The sequence below is a fragment of the Bufo bufo genome, chromosome 2 (assembly GCF_905171765.1).
Source record: "Bufo bufo chromosome 2, aBufBuf1.1, whole genome shotgun sequence".
NCBI classification, from domain to species: Eukaryota; Metazoa; Chordata; class Amphibia; order Anura; family Bufonidae; genus Bufo; species Bufo bufo.
In genome coordinates, this window is record NC_053390.1 from 29,689,979 (window position 1) to 29,714,875 (window position 24,897).

Genomic DNA, 24,897 nt, shown 5'->3' on the forward strand with positions numbered 1-24,897 from the left:
GCTACTTAAAGGGGAAAAGTACAAACAAACACACACTCCACCTGTTACCACCGGCAACGGCATGCGTGGCAACCATGTCCTGGGGATCAGCCAGAAGGCCGAGACACTGCCACCACATGCACAATACCACACGTTGCCACGCGCAACCACAAGTGGAGGAAAGTGTCACAAAACACACCATAGGCCGTGACAATAAGGCAGCATGACCTCTTCAAGTATTCTGATGTATTCACACTGATTCCTGATCCCTGGTATGCGATAAATAGGCCCAACACCGTAGTATGAGAAACATCCCCATATCATGATGATGGCGCCACCATGCTTGACTGTCTTCACAGTGTACTGTGGCTTGAATTCAGTGTTTGGGGGTCATCTGACAAACTGTCTCCAGGCCACTAGACCCAAAAAGAACAATCTTACTTTCATCAGTCCACAAAATGTCTCTTTAGGCCGTCAATGTGCTCTTTGGCAAATTGTATCCTCTTCAGCACATGTCTTTTTTTCAACAGTGGGACTTTGCGGGGGCTTCTTGCAGATAGCTTGGCTTCACATAGGCATCTTCTCATTGTAACAGTACTCACAGGTAACTTTAGACCTTCTTTGATCTTCCTGGAGCTGATTGTTGGCTGGGTCCTTGCCATTTTGGCTATTCTTCTATGCATTCTAATGGTAGTTTTTCACTTTCTTCCACGTCTTTCAGGTTTTGGTTGCCATTTTAAAGCATTTGCGATCATTTTAGCTGAGTAGCCTATCATTTTCTGCACTTCTTTAAGTTTTCCCCTCTCCAATCAACTTTTTAATCAAGGTACGCTGTTAATCTGAACAATATCTGGAACGACCCATTTTCCTCAGAATTTCATAGAGAAATGCACTGTAACCAGCATGTACAACATTTTGCTGCCTTCCTTCCTTAAATAAGGGCAATAATTGCCACCTGTTTTTCAAAGAATTAATGACCTCACTCATTGGACTCCACACTGCTATTATTTTGAAATGCCACTTTCAATAAGTGATTGAGTTACAGAGAATCAGCAGCATGCATATCATGACTGTTGGGTCTGTTGGGTTTCTATTACTCTACTACACCTGCTAGTAAATTATTTGCCATGTAGAAATATTATTTCTACCAAAAACAGTGATTGATCAGGTTAGTGATGTCTGACTGCTATTATTTTGAACACAACTGTATGTCTGCTTTTTTTAAATCTATTTTTTATAATTGTAAATATCTTGATGAGGGGAAAGGGATGGTTTCATCCTGGGAGGCAAAAGCCCCTTCTCAGAAGGTAAAAATCAGGGCCTCATTATTTCAGGCCAGGGTCCAGAACTAGATTATATATTGGACATTGCGTGAACTTTGACATAGACGTAACATGGAGGAGGTCACCGAGGATGCATCTAGGTTCCTAAAGAATGCTCTGGAAAGAGTCCAAGAAACGTTGCAAGTTACTTGTAATTGGACCACTCTTCCAATGGCAGGGTGTCTCTCGACCAGATGAGGAAAAATGATGTCTACTCGATCAGATGGAATTTGTTGTGACAATAGCTCAAAATAAAAGATGCATTGATTTAAAAAGACCACAGCAAGACTTTGTGTCACCATCATAATGTGGAGGTGGAGACAATCTGAAACCGGTTCCTTCAGAAGAGACAACTTGCCGATCAGGGGCAGTGGATGTGGCAGTAGACCATATGGTTAGACACCTCATGTATATAGGACAATATCTAATCCTGATGGTTACATTTTTGGCAGGTTCATTTGGAGTGGGTCAGCGGGTCCATGGCATAAGCTTACTGTTATGGATCAACGAGTGTGGACCCACTGAGCCAACTAACCAGTTTGAGGTAGGGCAAATCCTAAGGGTGTTATTATGGTCCTTTGATATTTACCATTTAACCACTGTACAGTGATCTGGCCTTCGCTGCAGGAAGCAACTGGACTGCAAGTTTCTGAGATCTAGACAGTAGACTTGAGTAGATAGATGGTGGAAGACACCGGATACACAGTGCAGTAGTCCAAGCAGAAAGGAATTGTAAAGAAGATAAACAGCTTGGCACTCACCAGTTCAAAGACTCTACCCTAATATACTAACCCTAACCTTAAAGTGGTAGCCGATGGGTAGGGGGATAGCCTTTTTCTAAACAGAATATGCCTTTAAGTAATTTTGGTGATCAAACCCAAGCAGCCCCAGTGCCTCTATCCAAGAGATTAACCCCTTCCTGACAAGCAATTTCCCATTTTGTTTCTTCATTTTTTACACTCTACCTTCCCAAAGCCATAACTTTTTTTATTTTTCCTTTTCACATTGTTGTATGAGGGCTTGTCTTTGAATATTGCATGCAATGTAGTGGGAAATTGGAAAATGTTTTCAAATGGGGTGGAATTGGAATAAAAAAATGGAATTCTGCCACAGTTTCATAGGTTTTCTTTTTACAGTGTTCCCTATGTGTTAAAACTGACCTGTTACCTTCATTGTGTGGGTCAGTGCAGTTTCAGTGGTACCATGTTTTTATAGTTTTCTTGTGTTTTAACTTTTACATTTTATTTCTTTGCATCGCCATATTCCAACACCATGACTTTTTTTTATTCACGTCTATGGATCTCTGTGACGGCTAATTTTTTTTGTGTGGGGAAAACTGTAATTTTTATTGATACCATTTTGGAGAGTGTGTAACTTTTTGATCAGTTTTTATTCAATTATTTTGCGGAGATGAAGCGACCAAAAAACAGTCAATTGGCGATTAAATTTTTTTATTTCCGTTACGACGTTCACCGTATTGGATAAACACTTTTATATTTGAATTGTTCTGGATGTGGAAAAGTCATCGGTTGCAGAGAGTCGGATAACTCCTTTAAAGGGCATCTGTCAGCAGTTTTGTACGTATGAACTTGGCTGACCTGTTCCTTGAGTGCTCGGCAGCTGAAGGCATCTGTGTTGGTCCCATGTTCCTATGTGCCCGCATTGCTAAAAAAATAAAAAATGATTAAATATATGTCTCTAGGAGCAACTGGGGCGTGGCTGTTACTTCTAAAGGCTCTGCTCTCTCTAAACTGCTGCACTCTCTGCACTTTAATTGACAGGCCCAAGCATTAAACGTCATCATACCTTACCATGTCAATCAAAATGCAAAGGGTGCGGCAGTTGTAGAGAGAGGAGAGCCCCTAGGTGTAATGGAAACACCCCGTTGCTCCTAGAGGCTCATTTCCATGTATTAAATCATGTTTTCTAGCAATGCGGGAACATATGAACATGGGACCAACACAGATGCCTTCAGCTGCCGAGCGCACATGTAACAGGTCAGCCAGGTATGCTCTGGTGAAATCTTGCGCCGTTCAGCATTTGGCGCAGGTGCAGTGAGGGAAAGACGCTTGCAGACTGCCAGCTTCCTCACCGAGCCTGCACTGAATACTGAACGACGCAAGATTTCACCAGATCACAGGGCTGGCAGACAGATGCGAGCGCTGCCTGGCCCTGTCAATCAGGACTTGGAGGGAGGCGACAAAGGTGGGAGAACGGAGCCTCTAGGAGCAGGAACAACGCCCCCCTGCTCCTAGAGGCGAATTAGCATATTATAAAAGTTAGATTTCTGGCATAAAGGGGGCATAGAAAAAAGTAGGAATAGGCTAGTTAGGTTTAGCTGACATTAGCACATCGCTTTAGAATCCCTTTAATGTAAACATCTGTGCATCGGCGCCATGTTATAATGGAGTCTTACTAACATTAATACTGCACGGAGGTGCTTTTTTAAAGGCACTGAATATATATGTGAATCATCTAGCTAAGTAATTGGCTCACACATTCTTCCACAGCCCATTCTGTACATATCTGTGGGAGAAGTCAGGATGAGCTCAGCACACAGCTCCATGTCATGCCCTCCCCTTACTGCTGAGATACAGGCAGCTCGGAGCAAATAGGGGAGGGGAAGGCACTGCTTAGATAAGGAAGAAGCAGCTTAAAGTAACTATATAAGAAAATCAATGGAAGAAAGATATTCACACATCTCTATCACTTTTGTAACCATCTGGTAATCGGCGGCACCTTTACACAGGGCAGTTGTCACAAATAGGTAAGGATAAGTGCAGCCCTATCTCCACCCACACCCCTATGCCTACCTACTTGCACACCCCGTGAAGAAACTTGCACGGGATACAACTGGGCGTCAGTCCCTAGCTTACGTACGTGCAGGGGGCTAAAGAGCGGAAAAACAAAGAATAAGACAGATCACAAAGAAGCAAGAGCTTCCCAGGCTGGTACATAATAGCAATCAAAGCAAGGGGTCCAAGGACAAGGTTCAGGAGGTAACACTAGCACAAGGGGTACTACAAAATCAAGTAATACAGTCGAGGTCAAGAGCCAGGAGGTCGCGTCAGTACAAGGGGCAACACCAGGTCAGGGTCAAGTAGAAGCCGAGGTCAGGAGCCAAGAGGTTGCGTCAGTACAAGGGGTAACACCAGGTCAGAGTCAAGTACATCCCGAGGTCAAACAGACAGAAGTCGCACATGCAGGATACGCTAGTGAGGTAGTAAGACCAATTACAGGCAACTTTGGCCAGCAGGTTACCTGTTTAAATAGGTCCTCTTGATGGGTCACATGATGTGGCCAGCGTCACATGACCCATGTTCAACCTCTCAGTACACCTGAGCGCTGACTCATTAACATCGGCGCTCAGTTCCCCACCTGCTTGTTGTCTAGGAGATGGAGGACGCCGGCCGCACCGAGGAGACGCGCATGCCCGGGTCCTCCCCGCCCTCTTGTCACCATGGAGACACGGCCGCGTCTCTGCTCCTCCTCATGAGCGGGATGCCGGTGGCGCTGCAGAGGGATAGCGCGTCACCGGCTCCCCGTTACAGTACTCCCCACTTTCCACAAGGGGCCACCGGACCCAATATCACTGGAGTTGGTTTTTCTGGGTGAGCTAAATGGAATTTCTTCACCACCTTTTAGCATGCATTTTATTCGTTGGAACCCAAGGACCTCTGGACCAAAACTCTTCCAGTGAACTAAATATTGCAAAGAATTACGAACTTTCCTCACATCAAGGATTCTAGAGACCTCATATTCTAGTTGACCGGCAACTTGTACTGGCGGCGGGGATTCCTGTGCCGGAGATACAGGAAACACATACTTTTTGAGTAAAGCTTTGTGAAAAATATTATGAATGTGAAAGGAGTCAGGTAACGTAACCTAAAAGACACAGGATTAATGATGTCAATAATCTCATAAGGGCCAATAAATCGAGGTGCCAATTTACCCGAAGGTACCTTCAGACACAAATCTTTGGTGGATAACCACACCTTGTTTCCCAACCCAAAATCTACCTTTCGAGAGTGCCTTTTGTCAGCATTAACCTTTTCATCCTCCTGGGCTTTTTTCAGGTTCAACTGAACCTGGGCCCAGATTGTGCACAGTTCTTTAACTCCTAAATAAGCTTCAGGCACCTGAGAGGAAGACGGCGAGAAAGAACTAAATTGTGGATGAAATCCATGATTACAAAAGAAGGGAGAGATACCAGTAGACAAGTTCACCTGATTATTAATGGCGAATTCCGCCAAGGACAAATGCTTCACCCAAAGTTGTTGGTTGTTGGAGATGTAACGCCTCAAATACCGTTCCAGAGACTGGTTTAAACGTTCAGTTTGACCGTTGGTTTCCGGATGAAAGGCCGAAGAAAAAGACAGAGAGATATTAAATTTATGACAAAAAGCCCTCCAAAATTTTGAGACAAATTGAACGCCTCTATCCGAAAGTATATTCTCTGGAATTCCGTGTAGAAGTATTACATTATCTACGAAAAGAGAAGCTAAAGTCTTAGCATTGAGCAATTTTGACAAAGGGATGAAATGAACCATTTTGCTAAACCTGTCAACGATTACCCATACAACCGACTTACCTTCCGAAACTGGTAGGTCGTTAATAAAATCCATAGAAATAAGGGACCAAGGTCTACTAGGGATAGGCAGTAGTCACAACTCACCCACCGGACGGGACCTAGGAGTTTTGGACCTGGCACAAACCTCACATGAGGATACATATTACTGGATATCTCTAGACAAGGTGGGCCACCAGTAAAATCTGGAAACTAGTTCCTTGGTGGCATTAATGCCTGGATGCCCACTAAAAACCGAATTGTGGCACTCACCTAACAGTCGGGGACACAAATGACCAGGGACAAACAACTTATCTTTAGGAGATTGTACCGGAGCCAAGTGTTGTTCCGCAGTAATTTCGGTCATCAAATCGGAGGAGACCAAAGCCACAATGATACCTGCCAGCAAAATAGGTTCTGGAGGAGTGGCAGGAGACTGAAAATCACAAAAACTCCGGGATAGAGCATCTGCTTTGACATTTTTACCTGGCCTGTAAGTAATGCAAAAGTTAAAGCGTGTAAAGAATAATGCCCACATAGCCTGTCTTGGATTCAAACGTTTATCAGATTCCAAAAACATTAAATTCTTATGATCAGTAAGTACCGTAACACGATGTTGAGCCCCCTCCAAAAAATTACACCATTCCTCAAAGGCCCATTTAATAGCAAGTAACTCTCGATTACCAATGTCATCATTTCTCTCAGTAGAAGAGAACTTACGAGAAAAGAACAAGCAAGGTCTCAGATTAGTGAGAGTTGATGACCCCTGGGAGAGTACTGCCCCTACCCCATCCTCGGAGGCATCTACTTCAACCACAAAAGGCCTTTCTTGGTCTGGTTGGACTAATACTGGGGTTTTAACAAAACACCTCTTGAGTGTTTCAAAAGCCTCTGTGGCCTCTGACGACCAATTCACAAGATCCGCACCCTTCTTGGTTAGGTCAGGGTGAGAGGCTTAGCAATAATAAAAAAAAACTTTAATAAATTTCCGATAATAATTAGAAAACCCCAGAAAGCGTTGTAACGCTTTAAGAGAGGAGGGTCTTACCCATTCTAAAATAGCCTACACCTTCCCCGGATCCATCTTAAAGGATTGGGGTCTGAGGATATATCCCAAAAATTTAATTTCATGCACTATAAATATACACTTCTCGTTTTTAGCAAATAATCAGTTCTCCCGAAGAACCTCCAGTACCTGTCTAGTGTGAATAACGTGAGAATCTCAGTCAGGTGAATAAATCAAAATATCATCCAAGTAAACAATTACAAATTTTCCAATAAATTGTCTAAAAATGTAATTAACAAAATTTTGGAAAACTGCCGGAGCATTACTTAAACCAAATGGCATAACAAAATATTCATAATGATCCTCAGAAGTATTAAAGGCTGTTTTCAACTCGTCCCCCTCCTTAATTCAAATAAGATTATAGGCCCCCTTCAGATCAAGTTTAGTAAACCAGTGAGCTCCAAGAACTTGATTAAACAGGTCTGGAATCAAAGGCAAAGAGTACTGGTTCTTAACTGTAATCTTATTTAACTCTCCATAATCGATACAAGGTCTCAGTCCACTATCCTTTTTCCCAACAAAGAAAAACCCTGCCCCCATAGGAGACACCGAGGGTCTAATATGTCCTTTTTGCAAGCTCTCTTTTAAATAGTCCCTCATAGACTTCTGTTCTGGACCAGACAAGTTATAAATACGACCCATAGGGTACTTAGATCCCGGAGTAAGATTGATGGCACAATCATATGGTCTATGAGGGGGAAGGAAATAAACATCAGACATGGAAAAAAACATCAGCAAAGTCATTAATGTACATGGGAAGGGTTTTTGATTCCGTAGTGATTCCAGACTTAATAACAGGTAGACAGCAAGACTGACATTTTAACCCCCATTTTTCTAATTCACGATTGGACCAGTTGATGACTGGGTTATAAACCTGGAGCCAAGGCATGCCGAGAACTATATCCACGGGTAAATTCTTTAATACCAGAAAAGAACCGCACTCCGTATGGAGTCAAGGTCTCCTCAGAGGTACAATATTCTACTGTTCCACCCATTAAAGGGGTGGAGTCAATAGCAATAAAATGAATGGGATTAACAAGAGGCACAATGGGCACCCCAATGTGTTCTGTGGTCAATAAAATTAGAAGCAGACCCTGAATCAATAAATGCTTTTTCCCAGACCCTTTACAAGAACCAAAAGAAATAGTCACAGGTAACAAAATCTTCCCTTGAACCTCCTTAGGGGGTAACTAATCATTCTGGGCATCAGGACGCAGAGGTCTTCTGGAGGGAGGAATTTTAGGACATTGCCATAACTACGGTAGTGATCCGATTCTCCGCAATAAAAGCAGGCACCCCTCTGACGTCTTTGATCCCTCATGGTCATTCCGAGTTGCATGGGCTATTCGGGATGATTTTCCAATTTGACTCTCAAGGGTTAGGAGTCAGGTTTAACCACCACCTGTGGAAACGTCAGTTCCTCTTTGTCTTTCCCTTATACGTCGGTCCAGTCTGACAGCTAAAGTCATCATCTGCTGAGAGCCACTATTACTCTTCTATAAAGTCATCATCTGCTCTAAGGTGTCAGGGAGGAGGTAACTGACCAACATATCCTTCAAGTCTTCAGAGAGCCCTAACCTGAACTGACACTTAAGTACTGGATCGTTCCAGCCAGAGGACAACACACCATTTCCGAAATTTGGTGCAATATTCCTCCACAGGTCTGTCTCCTTGGCTAAGAGACTTTAGTTGAGACTCTGCTACAGCCAACCTATCGGGTTCATTGTAGAGAACACTTAAAGCCTAAAAAAACGCTTCAACAGTAGCTAAGCAAGGGGAGTCCGTGGGAAGAGAGTAAGCCCATTCTTGGGGGTCTCCCTGCAACAAATAGATAATAATGCCTACTCTTTGTTGTTCGGAACCCAAAGAGTGTGGGCGTAAACGAAAATAAAGTTTACAACTCTCCTTAAATGTCAAAAAATGCTTACGATCCCCTGAAAACGGTCAGGCAATTTAATATGAGGCTCAAGATTCCGAACGGAGGATGCTGCTAGAGATGGGGTCTGAAGCAACTCCTTCTGCTGTAGCCTCTCCGCCATTTCCAGCAATTATCAGGAGCAAACATTTCTAGGAATACACCTATAATTGCCCTGATCATTGGCCAATGTAAAGCTTAAAGGTGAACATACACTTTAGATAGAAGTAAGTTGAACAGCAGCTGAACAAACATCTGGTGAACATCCGTTTCAGACACACGGCTCTACACAATTTAGTCCATATGCCCATACACGTTCCGTAAAACCAGAAGACGGAGAATAGATCTCTCTGGGAATCTTCTTTCAAAGAAAGATCTTTTGTCTATCAGATGAAAATGTTAACCTTCTGCCTACCACCGCACATCTTTATACGTCGTGGCGATGGGCACTTAACTGTAACCCGACGTATAAGGCCCCTTTCACACGAGCGAGTTTTCCGCGCGAGTCCAATGCGTGATGTGAACGCATAGCACCCACACTGAATCCTGACCTATTAATTTCAATGGGTCTGTGTACATGAGCGTTTTTTTCACGCAGCCCTAGCCCCATAGAAGTGAATGGGGCTTCAGTGAAAAACGCATTGCATCCACAATCAAGTGATTGAGATGTTGTGCAATGAGATGTTGTGAATCACCATGGTAAAAGATCATCTGACGTACCATGTGATGACCGGAGTGACGTCATCCCAGGTCCTTGAACTATAGTTAATGCTCACCACAGGTCCTATACAGTAAAAGAGACAAACGGAGATGCCGGCTACGCGAGCAAATGGATTAAGGTGAGTTAAATGATTTTTTATTTTTTTTTAACCCCTCCAGTGCTGTTTTACTATGCATTCTGTATTCAGAATGCTATTATTTTCCCTTATAACCATGTTATAAGGGAAAATAATAATGATCGGGGCTCCATCCCGATCGTCTCCTAGCAACCGTGCGTGAAAATCGCACGGCATCCGCACTTGCTTGTGGATGCTTGCGATTTTCACGCAACCCCATTCACTTCTATGGGGCCTGCGTTGCGTGAAAAACGCAGAATATAGAACATGCTGCGATTTTCGTGCAACGCATAAGTGATGCGTGAAAATCACCGCTCATCTGAACAGCCCCATAGAAATGAATGGGTCCGGATTCAGTGCGGGTGCAATGCGTTCACCTCCCGCATTGCACCCGCGCGGAAAACTCGCCCGTGTGAAAGGGGCCTAAGTATGTCTGTGACCAGCCAAAGCAGTCTCCCTGCGTGGCATCATTGTAGCAGGGTGCTACAACCATCCATCTCAGTGTAAAGTGAAAAAGCTGGCAGGGGAGCGCTATTCTTGATGTGAGGGCCCCTCTTTGCTAGCTGTGGGATCAACTGTGAGCCTGCCGACTGTGAATTAACTCCCTCCTGCCCTGACTAATTGCATTAAAAAATAAAGTTAAAAAAATTAAAACGTTACAGCTATAGTTACTAGTTTTAGCAATAGTACAGCAGATTACGTACACAGATTTCTCACCCCTTTTTAATATCCATAAAAAATATTTATTAATTTTAGCAATAAGTTTTTTCCTTTTAGCTTTCTTTAAAAAAAAATTTAAAGTAGAAAAGTTGTGTCTTGAAAAATTGATAAGAAAGAAAAAATATACATCTGCCATGTTATAGCTAAAAGTATCTCATACATTTCTAGAGAGTCCCCTGCAGCTAGACAGCTGTAGACCCAAAGAGTCCTCTATGACTATGTACTAGACAGCTGTAGACCCAAAGAGTCCTCTATGACTATGTACTAGACAGCTGTAGACCCAAAGAGTCCTCTATGACTATGTACTAGACAGCTGTAGACCCAAAGAGTCCTCTATGACTATGTGCTAGACAGCTGTAGACCCAAAGAGACCTCCATGACTATGTGCTAGACAGCTGTAGACCCAAAGAGTCCTCTATGACTATGTGCTAGACAGCTGTAGACCCCAAGAGTCCTCTATGGCTATGTGCTAAACAGCTGTAGACTCCCAATATACAGGGTTTTTATAGTCCCTGAGACACCATACTACAGACAAGTCCTTCGCTTTTCTACTTCCTTCTCCTCCACACACAGCACAGTAGCTCCACCCCTCAAGTCACATGACCATCATCACAGGTCCTTCCCCACCTAATAGTCTCTTCACTGCTGAGCCCCGCCCCCTGCACTGGTCACATGACAGTGACATCATCTCAGGTCCTTCGCCACAACTTCTCTCCACAGCTGAACCCCACCCCCTGCACTGATCACATGATGGTGACATCACCCCATGTCCTTCAGCTCTGGCAGTGCAGCAGATACTGGGCAGGTCCTGGTCGGTAGTCAGGGCTCTTGTTCTCTCTGGTATCAGCCATTCCTCCAGCCTGCAGGTAAGATGAGCTGTGAGGAGACAGTGTGGTGGAGAGCTCAGACATGTCACCTCTGGAGATTCTCCTCCATTACACACAAGGAATCCTTCTCCGCTCCTCAGCTTAGTATGATGGGGGGAGTAGTAGTAGTGGGGATAGTGGGGGTTGTCATCATTCTGTGCTGGATGACAGAATCTGCTCCGTGTGACTGAGGTTTTCACCGCCAGGAGCTTAGATACACCCGGAGCTCAGGGTTTTCCCGTCAGTGCAGCTTTATGAGGGTCTGAGTTTTGCGGGATGAGTTGTACTTTTTCTTTGCCTCATTATCGGGGACATGGGACTCACTGATTAACCTTTATTCCTATTTTGCTTGGATGGAGGATGAAGAAAACCAGCAATACGAGCCTTCTCCTGAATGAGCCACCAAGGATGGACAGGAAGGAGATCAGCAGAAGAATATTAGACCTCACCTTGGAGATCATCTCCCTGCTGAGCGGAGAGGTAAACTTTTTTAGATTTCTCTCCTCTTTATTGTATTCTGTAACAAGTCAGACATCAGGAAGGAGAATCCATCATAGGAAGTGATAGGAAGAGTCCAGGGTCCTGTAGAATGGCCTCCAGACCTTCCAAGTGACTGAGAACGTGAGTGATGTATCATGTGACCAGTGACCAATAGTCATGTTGTAGGAGCCATGAGAAGGTAAGTAGGCACGTTGTACCAGGAGGAAAGGGCCGGAGGAGAGCACATGGCCCCTGAAGGGTTTATTCCCTAAGTGTCTCTCTCCATCCACAGGAGTACACAATAGTGAAGAAGACATCAGGGGACTGTGTGACTCCCATCATCCATCTCCAGGAGTCAGGAGGGCAGAGCAGGACCCCTCACCCCATCAAAGAGCCTCCCCCTCCCCCCCTGATACATGAGCAGAAGATCCTAGAGCTCACCCACAAGATGATGGAGCTGCTGACTGGAGAGGTGACACTGCTGGGAATGCTGGGAAATTCTCCAGTAACAGCACTGGAGGGGTCTGGGTGATGACGGTGTCATTGTGTTGTCAGGTTCCTATAAGGTGTCAGGATGTCACTGTCTATTTCTCCAAGGATGAGTGGGAGTATATAGAAGGACACAAGGATCTGTACAAGGAGGCCATGATGGATGAGCACCAGCCTCTTATATCACAAGGTAAGAGCCGTCATGTGCAGTGTATACACGTGTGTGCAGTGACATGTAATGGAGGAGCACCATCCTCTTATCCCACAATGTAAGAGTCAGTCATTTTTGGAAGTACATGGTGGTGGAATAACTATACTAAGTTCCTGGCTGCAGGGCTTAGCCACATTTGAGTCCAAGTATCCACAGCAGGGAGTCAACAAATACTCGGTCTGTGTCCTTGAACCACAAACTTCAGGCATTCCACAGGCGACACACGAGGAGCTGAAGTCCATTCCTTGGGTCCGAATACTTTAAACATTGCAAACCCTCTCAGGTAAGGTGTTGTCAATATAGCTATCCAAATATGATGTGTGCTCTGTTAAAGTTAAAGATGCCCACAATAAGCACACAACTAAGAGTAATATAAGCCAGGTCTGTTAGAACTACTTATGTGTGACATTGGTGTCAGGGGTACAGTGACTCCAGGGCTTGATGGTGATGAAGCCTTCAGAGCACACAGCATAGTTGGGTAGCTATACCCACACATGGTTGATCTTCATATTAGTTGATGGCCTGGTCCTGGTGTGACTGCAGGAGCTGGGGACTTTACCCAGCAGTGACGCATATCGTATGGTATCTTTGCATACCCTATTTATTTATTTTTTTCATTCCCGATGAAGCCAGTGGTGGAGAAACGCATAGAGTAGAGTGTACTAGGGTGGATCTGGGGTAGGTTACTGTGCAGAGTGCATCCACCACTAGGGTGCTTCTCTGTGTTGTGGGGTAGTCATATAGGAAAGGTTCTCATTCTTACATATATCTGATTGTATTCACTGTATGTAGTGTGTGGGCTCTTAGATACCCCCCACATTGATGTTTTTTTTTTGTATTGTCTGTATTAAAAGTTAAGTTTTAAGAGTTTCATGCCTTCTGTGCTCTGGTTTTGATTAGCATGACTCCTGTCATCTGTTTGTGATTTTTTTGTAAGTTTTTCACCGACAACCCTAGAATCAAAGGCTCCAAAGTCAGTTGACACAATGGCCCATAGCAAGAGTCCCATGGACGGACTGCCGCAGGCCTTGAGGTTTATATGTGCCCATCTAGTCCTCGGGCCAGAGCTCTGGTGGGGTGTTATAGGCCAGCACATAATTAGGTATATTCAGATCCAGAGCCTACCTCCCTCCACCAACCTGATTAGGTCTAAGAGACTCATTTAGTAATGAATGCACTTTGTATTGAATGTGGTGGATCCTTTTTAAGTTAACTTCTTGTATCAATGTGATGCCCGCTTGCTATTATCAGGCCAAATGTGTTGAGAGAAGGAAGGCTTGAATGGCAGACACAGTCAGGGTTTTTTAATTTTTAGCTATGTTTGTGCCCAAAAATTGGTGACTGGGTGTCTTGAACTTTATCAGAGTGGTATAGAAAAATGTATAAGCTGAAATAAAATAAAAAAGCCAGAAGTGCATTCAAAATGAATGACTTACTGTATACCTGTAGTTATTGCTGGATCCACTTACAGCATAATAGGAATGTTATAAGTTTGTCTCTGTGGTTTGGAAAGCAAACACAAATTTTTTATTTTTATCTTAATAGAAAATTCCAGTAACAGTTCTGAGGGAAACTTCATGTTATCGCTAAATTATAAAGTAGAAGATGAAGATATCATGCAGCGATCTTCTGGAGAAAACCTCATTACCCTTAATGTACATCCAGGACTTCACAATACAGATCTTCCGTATATCTCCCCTGATTATGAGGAACCTTCTCCTGACCAATCAAAGATTATCATAAGTACAAATTGGAAAGGAGGGGAAAGGTTCCTGTGTGGTAAAAACTTCATAAAAAGATCAGATCTTTCTACACACAGTAGAATACACACAGAAGAGAGGCCATATTCCTGTTCAGAATGTGGGAAGTGCTTTATAAAGAAATCACATCTTGTTCGACATATGAGAATTCACACGGGAGAGAAGCCATATTCATGTTCAGAATGTGGGAAAAGTTTTATCAGTAAATCACATCTTGTTAGACATGAGAGAATTCATACAGCAGAGAAGCCATATTCATGTTCAGAATGTGGGAAGTGCTTTACAAAGAAATCACTTCTTCTTAAACATGATAGAATTCACATAGGAATTAAGCCTCATTCATGTTCAGAATGTGGGAAATGTTTTTCATATAAATCAGAGGTGGTTTTACATGAGAGAATTCACACAGGAGAGAAGCCATATTCATGTTCAGAATGTGGGAAATGTTTTACAGTTAAATCAAATCTTGTTAGACATGAGAAAAATCACACAGGAGACAAACCGTATTCATGTTCAGAATGTGGGAAGTGCTTTACAAAGAAATCACTTCTTGTTAAACATGAGCAAATTCACATAAGATATAAGCCTCATTCATGTTCAGAATGTGGGAAATGTTTTTCATATAAATCAGAGGTGGTTTTACATGAGCGAATTCACACAGGAGAGAAGCCATATTCATGTTCAGAATGTGGGAAATGTTTTACAGTTAAATCAAATCTTGTTAGACATGAGAAAAATCACACAGGAGACAAACCGTATTTATGTTCAGAATGTGGGAAATGTTTTTTAAATAAATCAGAAATTGTTTCCCATTATAGAATTCACACAGGAGAGAAACCATATTTATGTTCAGAATGTGGAAAGTGTTTTACAAATAAATCACATCTTGTGAGACATAAGAGAATTCACACAGAAGACAAACCATATTCATGTTCAGAATGTGGGAGATGTTTTACAGAAAAATCCAATCTTGCTCTACACAAGACAACTCACACAGGAGAGAAGCAACTTTCATTCCAGAATGTGGGAAATGTTTTACAGATAAATCAAGTCTTGTTCGACATGAGATAAAGCCATATTCATGTTCAGAATGTGGGAGATGTTTTATAAACAAATCAAATGTTGTTAGACATAAATGAAGTCACACACATGAGAATCCATTTTCGTGTTCATAATGTGAGAAATGTTTTACTAATGCCAAAGTTATTGAGCCTCAGAAAAGTCAGACAGGAGAGATGGCATTTTTATGTTTTATATGTGGAAAATATTTTATAAGGAAATTAAATTGTAAAATTTATCAGATCAAAAGAAACTACACTCCTTAAAAGGGTTCTCCGGGAATTAAAAAAAAGGAAAATACTTAAATATTACTTTATTATAAATATATTCCCAAATACCTTTCATTAGTTATAATGGCTCATTTTATCTACGGAGCAATCACCAGGGGAAATAAAATGGCCGCCGTCCTAATCACTCAGCAAGACAAGTTACTTCAAAACACTGAGCTATAGTCCGTCCTCTCTGTACTTCATGTCTCCTCTTGAACTCCATTCCTACAGAGATTCAGCTAACGTTCTTAATATCTGTATTCAGGATCATAATCCCTGACAAGTGAAAGAGCTGTCTCAGCCTCCTCTATCTCAATGTTGTGAAGTAACTTGTCCTGCGGTGTGATTAGGACAGGTGTGTACTAATAGGATGGCAGCCATTTTGTTTATGCTAATGATTGCTCCCTAAACAAAATGAGCCATTAAAACTAATGAAAGGTATTTGGGAATATATTTATAATAAAGTAATATTTAAGTATTTTAATTTTCTAAATTCCTGGAGAACCCCTTTAACATTGAAATTGCAACACCAAGAAAGAAAAGTTGATGTAATGTAAATCACAAAGAATGTATGTAAATCACAGGATGAATAGACGGGTTAATGATATGGAAATGATAAAAGAAAAATAAAATATTCAAAACTCGATTTATTCAGTTTCCAGTATGCGTGCAAACCAAAGAAAGACATGCATTTACACACCTTTGCATTCTATCAATTAGGTTATTAGTTGTTGTCTGAGCAATGTTTGGCCATGCTGAATACACTTAGGCATGCAAATCATCAAGATCTGCTGCTGACAGTTTGCTGCAACCAATGATGTGCTCGATGGGACACATCTGGAGATGCTTCAGGCCGGGGATGCCCAACTTGCGGCCCTCCAGCTGTTGCAAAACTATAACTCCCAGCATGCCCGGACAGCCTACAGCTACGGTATCAGGCTACAGCAGGGCATGATGGGACTTGTAGTTTTACAACAGCTGGAGGGCCGCAGGTTGGGCACCTCTGCTTCAGGCCATGGAAACATGTTTAGGCCACGCAGGTTCCTTACAGTAGTATAAGCAACATGTGTCATGGCGTTGTCCTATTGAAAAATGGCTCCTGGGACACTTTGGAGAAATTGCCATACCACTGGTTCCATGACCAAATCAATGTTACGCTGAGTTGTTAGTGTACCTGAAAAGAAGACTAGAGGGGTCCAGCTACTGTACATTATGACACACCTTAATCCCAGGAGTAGGACTGTTGTGATGTTAACTTGTGAAGGCTTCTGCATTGCATTGCCCACATGATCTCCAAACCAATCTCTGGCTATCAATGTGTTCCTGACAAATGTGGGATAGAACTCCATTCCAGCCTCTATTGCCATTTTGCTGTGCACCATGATAGTCTTTGAGAGTGGTGGCATGAGGTCAATGGAGCACCTGTAGCTGGACATGGCTCACAGTGCTAGAAGTGTTTTCCAGAGTTTATTTTTTGCCATCAGGTGTTCCATGGGATGATTGAACAGAGATTTATCCTGGGGGTGTTCCTGGTAAGTTTCTCATATGCAGCGAGTGTTCCCTGCAAACTATCAATGTGTGTTACAGGGCATGTCTCTGTTAGAAGTGCTGGTTTGGCTGTTACAAGCACAGAGTTATTACCTGTAGGCAGGGTCTCCATCATCTCCGATGTATGCCTATTCTTGTCCACAATACAGAAAAGAATGGGACATTTTCTTTATTTTTTTTTTATATTTTTTTTATTAACAATTTTACAAAATACAAACAAAAATGAAAAATAAATACAATAAAGGGATATCCATTGTGGCAGTGGAGCTGCCAGAGGGCCATAGGAAGGCCATTCAAGTGGTGTATCCCACCGAGAGGAAGCTGGGTGAGAACAAGAACGGCTGGGAAAATAGGTTTTTCCCACTGTCTGCAGCAGCTAGGGTGGTAATAAGGATAATTAACAGCCAGCTGAGGAGCTTGGATAAAGATGGGCTGAGCTCCTCAATCAGGGCTCCCAGTCTGAGGAAGGAACAGGCTACGTCAATGTCTGTGGGAGCCGGAACCCTCTGTGGGGTAAGCACTGCTGTGTTTTGGGGAGCTGGGTGGTAGACCCAGATCCCGATAGAAAGGGAAATTATACTGTGTAGTCAGTGGCCAGACGGCTGAGGTTTATGTTTATGATTTCTTTGTTTGTTTTGCTGACGCGCCACAATAAAGCACAGTTTGGCCCCCAAATCCTGTGGTCTGTAAGGAAGTCTGTGATGGCGACCCCCTAAAAGTAGACAATCCCTTACACCATATACATACAAATCTGATATTCAGACAATAAGCATTTCTTTAAACACATTTGATTGCCATGTTACAATAGTGGATACTTTAAGAAGCAAAAATATACCCTATCAAATGTATCTTAACATATAATGAACCACCACCACCACCACCACCACCACCCCACCCCACCCCACCAAGAGACGAGCACAGCACCTCTAACATAAATGCCCCTGGTCAGAGTGCAGAACCAAAGCCCACACCCTAGATATAACCTTATCCCCTGTCTTTTCACAAGACCCCCCATCAAAATTGACATTCCGCATCCTGATCACTTGTACATGTAGCCCCAGATACCACGCTTATCTTTAAAATCACTCCTCCCAACACCTCCAGGGCAGTCACATGCCAAACTATGCCTCATTATTCCTATACGATACCATTTATCCCAGATCTTATCGAACCTAGTCAGACATTGCCTTTTAGTATAAACCTCTTTTTCCAGGTGAATAATCTCGTCCATTCTGTTCAGGAATTCCACCTTAGAAGGTGGCTGTGATCTAAGCCAGTAGTTAGCAATTCATTTCCTGGCCTGAAACAGCAAACGCTGCCCCCCCAGGCGAGTATTCCTGTTTGTAATGTCCAATATTCCCAACACACACATCCTTGGACCAGGCGGTACCATAACATGATAAGTGTCTTTAATACAGGGTATAACGCCTGTCCAAAAATTCCGAAGCTCAGAACAATCCCAGAACATGTGTATCAAGGATGCCGGACTCTCCCCACATCTAGGGCAGGAAGCGTCATTACTCACCCCTATCCATAACGATAACTGTGGCGTTAAGGCCAGAACCGCTTTCCAGGCATCATCTGATATGTTCCCAACCTCTTCCTCCCATTTTTGTTTGACCGCCAAGGAATAATGTTTTACGGATTTTACTAATAGATTCCTTTATATGGATGATATCAGTCTGCTTGAGTAGTCACATGTGGTAATCTGCTGTAACAATGGGACTGACATACACTTGTGCGACATAGATTTTGCCTGTACCTGGACTGCGTGCCTTAACTGCAAAAATTGAAAGAAAGCTGTATGAGAAAGGGCAAACTCGTTCCTGAATTGTTCAAAGGATTTAAACACACCAGCGCTGTACAGCTGATGCAAGAACATCACACCCTTCCGCTCCGATGCGGAAAACCCCTTAGGTGAAACAATTCGGGAAACTGGGGATTTCTCCAATAGGACAAGGATGGCCTATTCCTTTCCGGGTGAAGGAATAGGAGACCCCCTCAGGCCTAATGCCAGATGGTAGGGGACAACAACAAACAAACAATAGGAAGAAAATGAGACTTAACTCCGATGTATGCGGACGAGCAGGAACTCAGAGGAGAACCAACACCAGCGCTTCCACAGCCAAAAGGAGCTATTAACCGCATAGCATGATGGGTGAGGCCGGAATAAATTGAGGTGAAGGAATGACCACTTAAGCTACACCTGAGACAAGAGGTGTGGTCACCCCCAACAACACAGAAAGGTAAAACCAAAGAGGCTGTCAATCACGTGCAGCCAGTCTCCTCAATCTTCTAGTCCCTGTCACAGACGGGACCGTGACGGTACCCCCCCCCTTCTACGGGTGGCATCCGGACACCCAGGACCGTTTTTATCTGGATGAGCCCTGTGAAAAGCTTTCACAAGACGATTAGCATTAACGTTGGTTGCTGGACTCACATCCTCTCCTCTGGTCCGTAACCCCACCAGTGAATGAGATACTGGAGGGATCTACGGAGAATTCGGGAGTCCACTATCCTGGCTATTTGAAATTCTGGATTACCGTCCACCATGACAGGCATGGGAGGCAAGGAGGACGGTTCAACAGGTTCAACATATCTCTTCAACCACGACTTATGGAACACATTATGAATCTTCAAAGCTTAAAGGTTCAAGACGAAAGGCAACCGCGTTAACAATGGCAGTGATCTTATATGGACCAATAAACCTTGGACCCAACTTCCAAGAGGGTACTTTCAACTTAATGTTTCTTGTGGACAGCCACACAGAATCAAACTACTTTCAGGTCCGGACCATTCATACGTCTCTTGTCAGCCATACGGTTATACTTATTGCCCATTTTTTTTTTATTATTTTGAATCTTCCGACAAATAGATAACAAAGAAGAGGAAAATCGTTCCTCTTCCGGTATACCCAAAGTTTCCGTACCAGAAAATGTGCCAAATCGGGTGGAACCCATATGCCCCCAAAAATGTCGACTTATGAGTGGACTCCTGTCTATGGTTATTTATGGCAAATTCAGCTAAAGACAAAAATGAAGACCACTCCTCCTGGTTCTCCGAGACAAAACATCTCAAATAAGTCTCCAGATTCTGGTTAGTGCATTCAGTCTGTCCGTTCAACTGAGGATGAAAGGCCGAAGAGAAGGACAATTGTACCCCCAGATGAGTACAGTGCGCCTTCCAGAATTGGGAAACAAACTGAGTCCCCCTATTAGACACCACATCAGAAGGAATACCATGTAATTTTACAACGTTTTCGACAAACACTTGTGCAACAGTTTTAGCATTAGGTAGACCTGGCAATGCTATAAAGTGAGCCATCTTACTAAAGCGATCAACAACAACCAAAATTACAGTTTTTCCTGAAGAATTAGGCAAATCTGTGATAAAAATCCATGGACAAATGAGTCAAAGGTCTGGACGGGATGGGCAATGGAAGTAAAGATCCAGAAGTCCGAGTATGTGTCACCTTAGCACGTGCACAAGTACTACAAGCTGACACATAGTCCTCAACACTCTTACGCAACCTGGGCCAACAGAATCTACGAGAGATGAGATTGACAATGGATCTGCTCCCAGGGTGTCCTGTGAGAACCGTACAGTGATGTTTCTTGAACAGCTTGTGATGTAATTCAGAAGGAACAAACAACTTCCCTGGAGGACAAGAATCCAGTGCATCTCCCTGGGCCTCCAACAACGCCGCCTCAAGGTCAGGATATAGGGCGTATATAACTACCCCCTTAGACAATATCAGACCAGGATCTTCCTAATAACCCCCCCCTCCCCCCAGGAAAGCTATGCGACAATGCATCAGCCTTAACGCTCTTAACCCTTAACCCCAGGGCGATAGGTGACGATGAAATTAAATCAGGTGAAAAACAACGACCATTTGGCCAGCCTTGGGTTCAGTCATTTAGCCGACTCCAGATAAGCCAGATTTTTGTGGTCAGTAAGCACAGTAATAGTAATAGGATGAATAGCTCCTTCCAGCCAATGACGCCATTCCTTAAAAGCCAACTTAATGGCCAGCAATTCTCTATTACCCACGTCATAATTCCTTTCTGCAGCTGAAAGTTTCTAAGAGAAGAATGTACATGGGCGCCATTTACTAGGTGAAGGACCCTGCAACAAAACTGCTTCTACCCCTACCTCGGATGCGTCAACTTCCACAATGAATGGTTGTGACACATCAGGTTGCACCAGTATAGGAGCAGAAGCAAAACACTGCTTCACCACAGAAAAAGATTGTAATGCCGCATCAGACCAGACTGAGACATCCAAACCTTTCTTAGTCATGTCCATTAAGGGTTTCACCACAGTCGAGTACTTCAAAATAAATTTGCGGTAGTAGTTGGTGAATTCCAAAAACCGCATAACCACTTTTTAGATTTTCGGGTCGATCCCAGTCCAACACAGCACAGACCTTCTCAGGATCTATACGAAAACCTGATGAGAGTAGGTAACCCAGGAATTGCACTTCCTGAACTGCAAATACACACTTCTCCAACTTAGCATACAATTTATTCTCTCTCTTAGGATCTGTAACACCTGTCTCACGTGATCCTGATGAGTTTCCATATCTGGAGAATAAATTATTGTCATCCAGATATACAACAATAAACCTACCCACCAGATGATGAAAGAAATCATTAACAAAATGCTGAAAAACCATGGGAGCATTAGTTAATCCAAACGGCATGACCAGATTATATGCCGTCTTCCATTCGTCCCCTTCCTTGATCCTGACCAGATTATATGCCCCCCTAAGGTCCAACTTGGAGAACACTTTGGCAGCCACAATCTGATTAAACAAGTCAGGAATCAAAGGAAGGGGGTACGGATCACAGACCGTAATACAATTGAGCTCACAGAAGTCCAGGCATGGCCTAAGGGTTCCGTCTTTCTTCTTTACAAAGAAAACCCCCGCCGCCAATGGGAACTTGGAAGGTCTAATATGTCCCTTAGCCAAACTCTTAGGATTATACTCTTGCATGGCCGCTCTTACAGATTCAGAAAGGTTATATAACCTAGATTTGGGCAACTTCGCTCCAGGAATAAGATTGATAGGACAATCATATTCCCGATGTGGGGGTAAATCCTGGTAACCACTCTCAGAAAAAACATCAGCAAAATCAGAAATGAAAGTGGGTACAGCTTTAGTGGTTAAGTGTCACGGCTGAGGATGGGGGAAATCCTCAGCCGTGTGAAGCCTGTAGATGTTATGGCTGCTTGGCCAAGAAGACAGGATTAGGGAGCAGGTCACCTCCTAAAGGCATCCCTAACCTGACCCTGACTCCTAGCTACATGAGCCAACCTTGATGGTAGGAGGGCTCATGCTCCGGAACCTAGAAGTCCCTGCTAGCCCTCAAGATGGCCCTAAACTAGGAGCTGAGTAAGACAACCCACTCCTCCTATACACGGAGGAGCAGGAGTCTCAACGGCCAAGCTGCTGGGAAAAGGGGAACAATTGCCAGCCTATGTATATGGCAGGTGCTGCACTAGTTCCAGCCACCTGCCACAGCCCTGCTGACTGGATCCATGTGCAGGAAAGCTGAAGTCCACAAATAGCTAACAGACGTCAGCACACACTCATCCACACACCGGAACCCAGATACATGGCAGCACTCAATAGTACAGGAAAACATAACACAGACTTAGCTAAACATAAACTTAATGAGACATTAAACCTAAACCTATGACCACAGTGGTGGCTCTCACAGGCGGATGGAAAACACAGGAGGCTGCTTCAGCTAGCAAGACTGAAGCAACCTACTGAGCCCTGCTAGAGAGAGGGTCTATATAGGCCAAAGTGGCCACACCCAAGGGTTGGACACACCCAGTGACATCACACACACACTGGGAAGGAAGTTAACCCTTCCAGTACCACAGAAGGGAAAGACACATAAATGGGAAGTGCAAACAATACATACAACGTGCATAACATACACACACCTAACATAAAGGTTGCTAGGTGTGACCGCATGCCAGGGCAGCAAGCTGCCTAGCGACGCTCAGGCTGCTCTGCTGCAAAATACAACACTGGTTGCCTGCGGCAACCACAAGTTAGGCCACAGACAAGCGGCCCTCACCCGTGGTTGAACACCCATACAAAACCGCAGGCAACTGCATGCGGTAAAGGAGTCACGGTCATGGGCATGGCCGTGACACTCCCACCCCTCAAAGCCCCCCCACCAAAAAAAAGGAAACTGGTGAGGAACTCACACAAGGGGATGGGAGAAGGAGACGTCCACTCTCAGGACATGGTTCCCAGGAGGTCACTGTCAGCTGCATCCTCTCCCAGCTCACACTAGCCAGTCCGACGAGGCCTGCAGCCCGCACCAGCGACAAGGGAATGGAACCACAGAGAGTGGACGAGGGGACTCTCCACTCACGTCCCCACTCTAGTCGCCGCCAGCAGACCCTCCTAACCAGCACGCAGCCGGACCACTTACGGAGTGCTGCCAGCAAACGACCAGAGATGGGAACATGGAGAGGGACGAGGGATCACCAACACAGACACGGAAGGTAAGGTGGCGGGGAATAAGCCACCAACCGTGCTGTTAACGGTGATCCCCCCAGGACGCTCTCCCTCCGGAGAACGCGCATGCAGGCCACAAGGGGATGGCACTGCATGCTGCACCCTCTTCCGAAGGCATGCAGCCCTACACCAAAAAACACCAAGGTGAGGGGATAAAAATATCAGGGGACGCCAAACGAACACGGTGAGAAAGTGGCGGGGAATAAGCCACTCACCGTGCCGTCAGCAGCGAAACCCCCAGAACGCTCTCCCTCCGAAGAGCGCGCATGCACCCCATCAGCAGACGGCAGTACATGCTACACCCTCTATCGAGGGAACATACTCCCACCCCTCAAAGCCCCTCCCAACAACAAAAGGGGAAAGTTGGTGAGGCATAAGAAACAATGGGAGGGGGGGAGGGGAAAGACAAACAAAAGGGGACACCAACACGGACAACGGTGAGCAAGGAATGCCGGGGAATGCCACTCACCGCGCCGTAAATGGTGAAAGCCCCATAACGCTCTCCCTCCGGAGAACGCGCATGCACCCCATCCGCAGATAGCGGTGCATGCTTTACCCTCTTTCGAGGGAACGCCACGCGAGAAGCCTCTGTGGTCATACTGTCACGGCTGAGGATGGGGGAAATCCTCAGCCGTGTGAAGCCTGTAGATGTTATGGCTGCTTGGCCAAGAAGACAGGATTAGGGAGCAGGTCACCTCCTAAAGGCATCCCTAACCTGACCCTGACTCCTAGCTACATGAGCCAACCTTGATGGTAGGAGGGCTCATGCTCCGGAACCTAGAAGTCCCTGCTAGCCCTCAAGATGGCCCTAAACTAGGAGCTGAGTAAGACAACCCACTCCTCCTATACACGGAGGAGCAGGAGTCTCAACGGCCAAGCTGCTGGGAAAAATCAGGAGGCTGCTTCAGCTAGCAAGACTGAAGCAACCTACTGAGCCCTGCTAGAGAGAGGGTCTATATAGGCCAAAGTGGCCACACCCAAGGGTTGGACACATCCAGTGACATCACACACACACTGGGAAGGAAGTTAACCCTTCCAGTACCACAGAAGGGAAAGACACATAAATGGGAAGTGCACACAATACATACAACGTGCATAACATACACACACCTAACATAAAGGTTGCTAGGTGTGACCGCATGCCAGGGCAGCAAGCTGCCTAGCGACGCTCAGGCTGCTCTGCTGCAAAATACAACACTGGTTGCCTGCGGCAACCACAAGTGAGGCCACAGACAAGCGGCCCTCACCCGTGGTTGAACACCCATACAA

At 44.4% G+C, this 24,897-nt stretch overlaps 1 protein-coding gene and 1 long non-coding RNA gene across 2 annotated transcripts in view; one reads left to right on the forward strand and one right to left on the reverse strand.

Annotated features, from left to right (window-relative positions):
* Window positions 1–24,897, reverse strand: part of LOC120991269 (oocyte zinc finger protein XlCOF6-like) — a 73,535-nt gene that overhangs the window by 30,076 nt on the left and 18,562 nt on the right. The window lies entirely within an intron of this gene.
* Window positions 11,210–12,088, forward strand: LOC120991277. The gene is made up of 3 exons (XR_005776610.1): window positions 11,210–11,271; window positions 11,631–11,751; window positions 12,044–12,088. It is a non-coding gene; the product is annotated as an uncharacterized LOC120991277 (long non-coding RNA).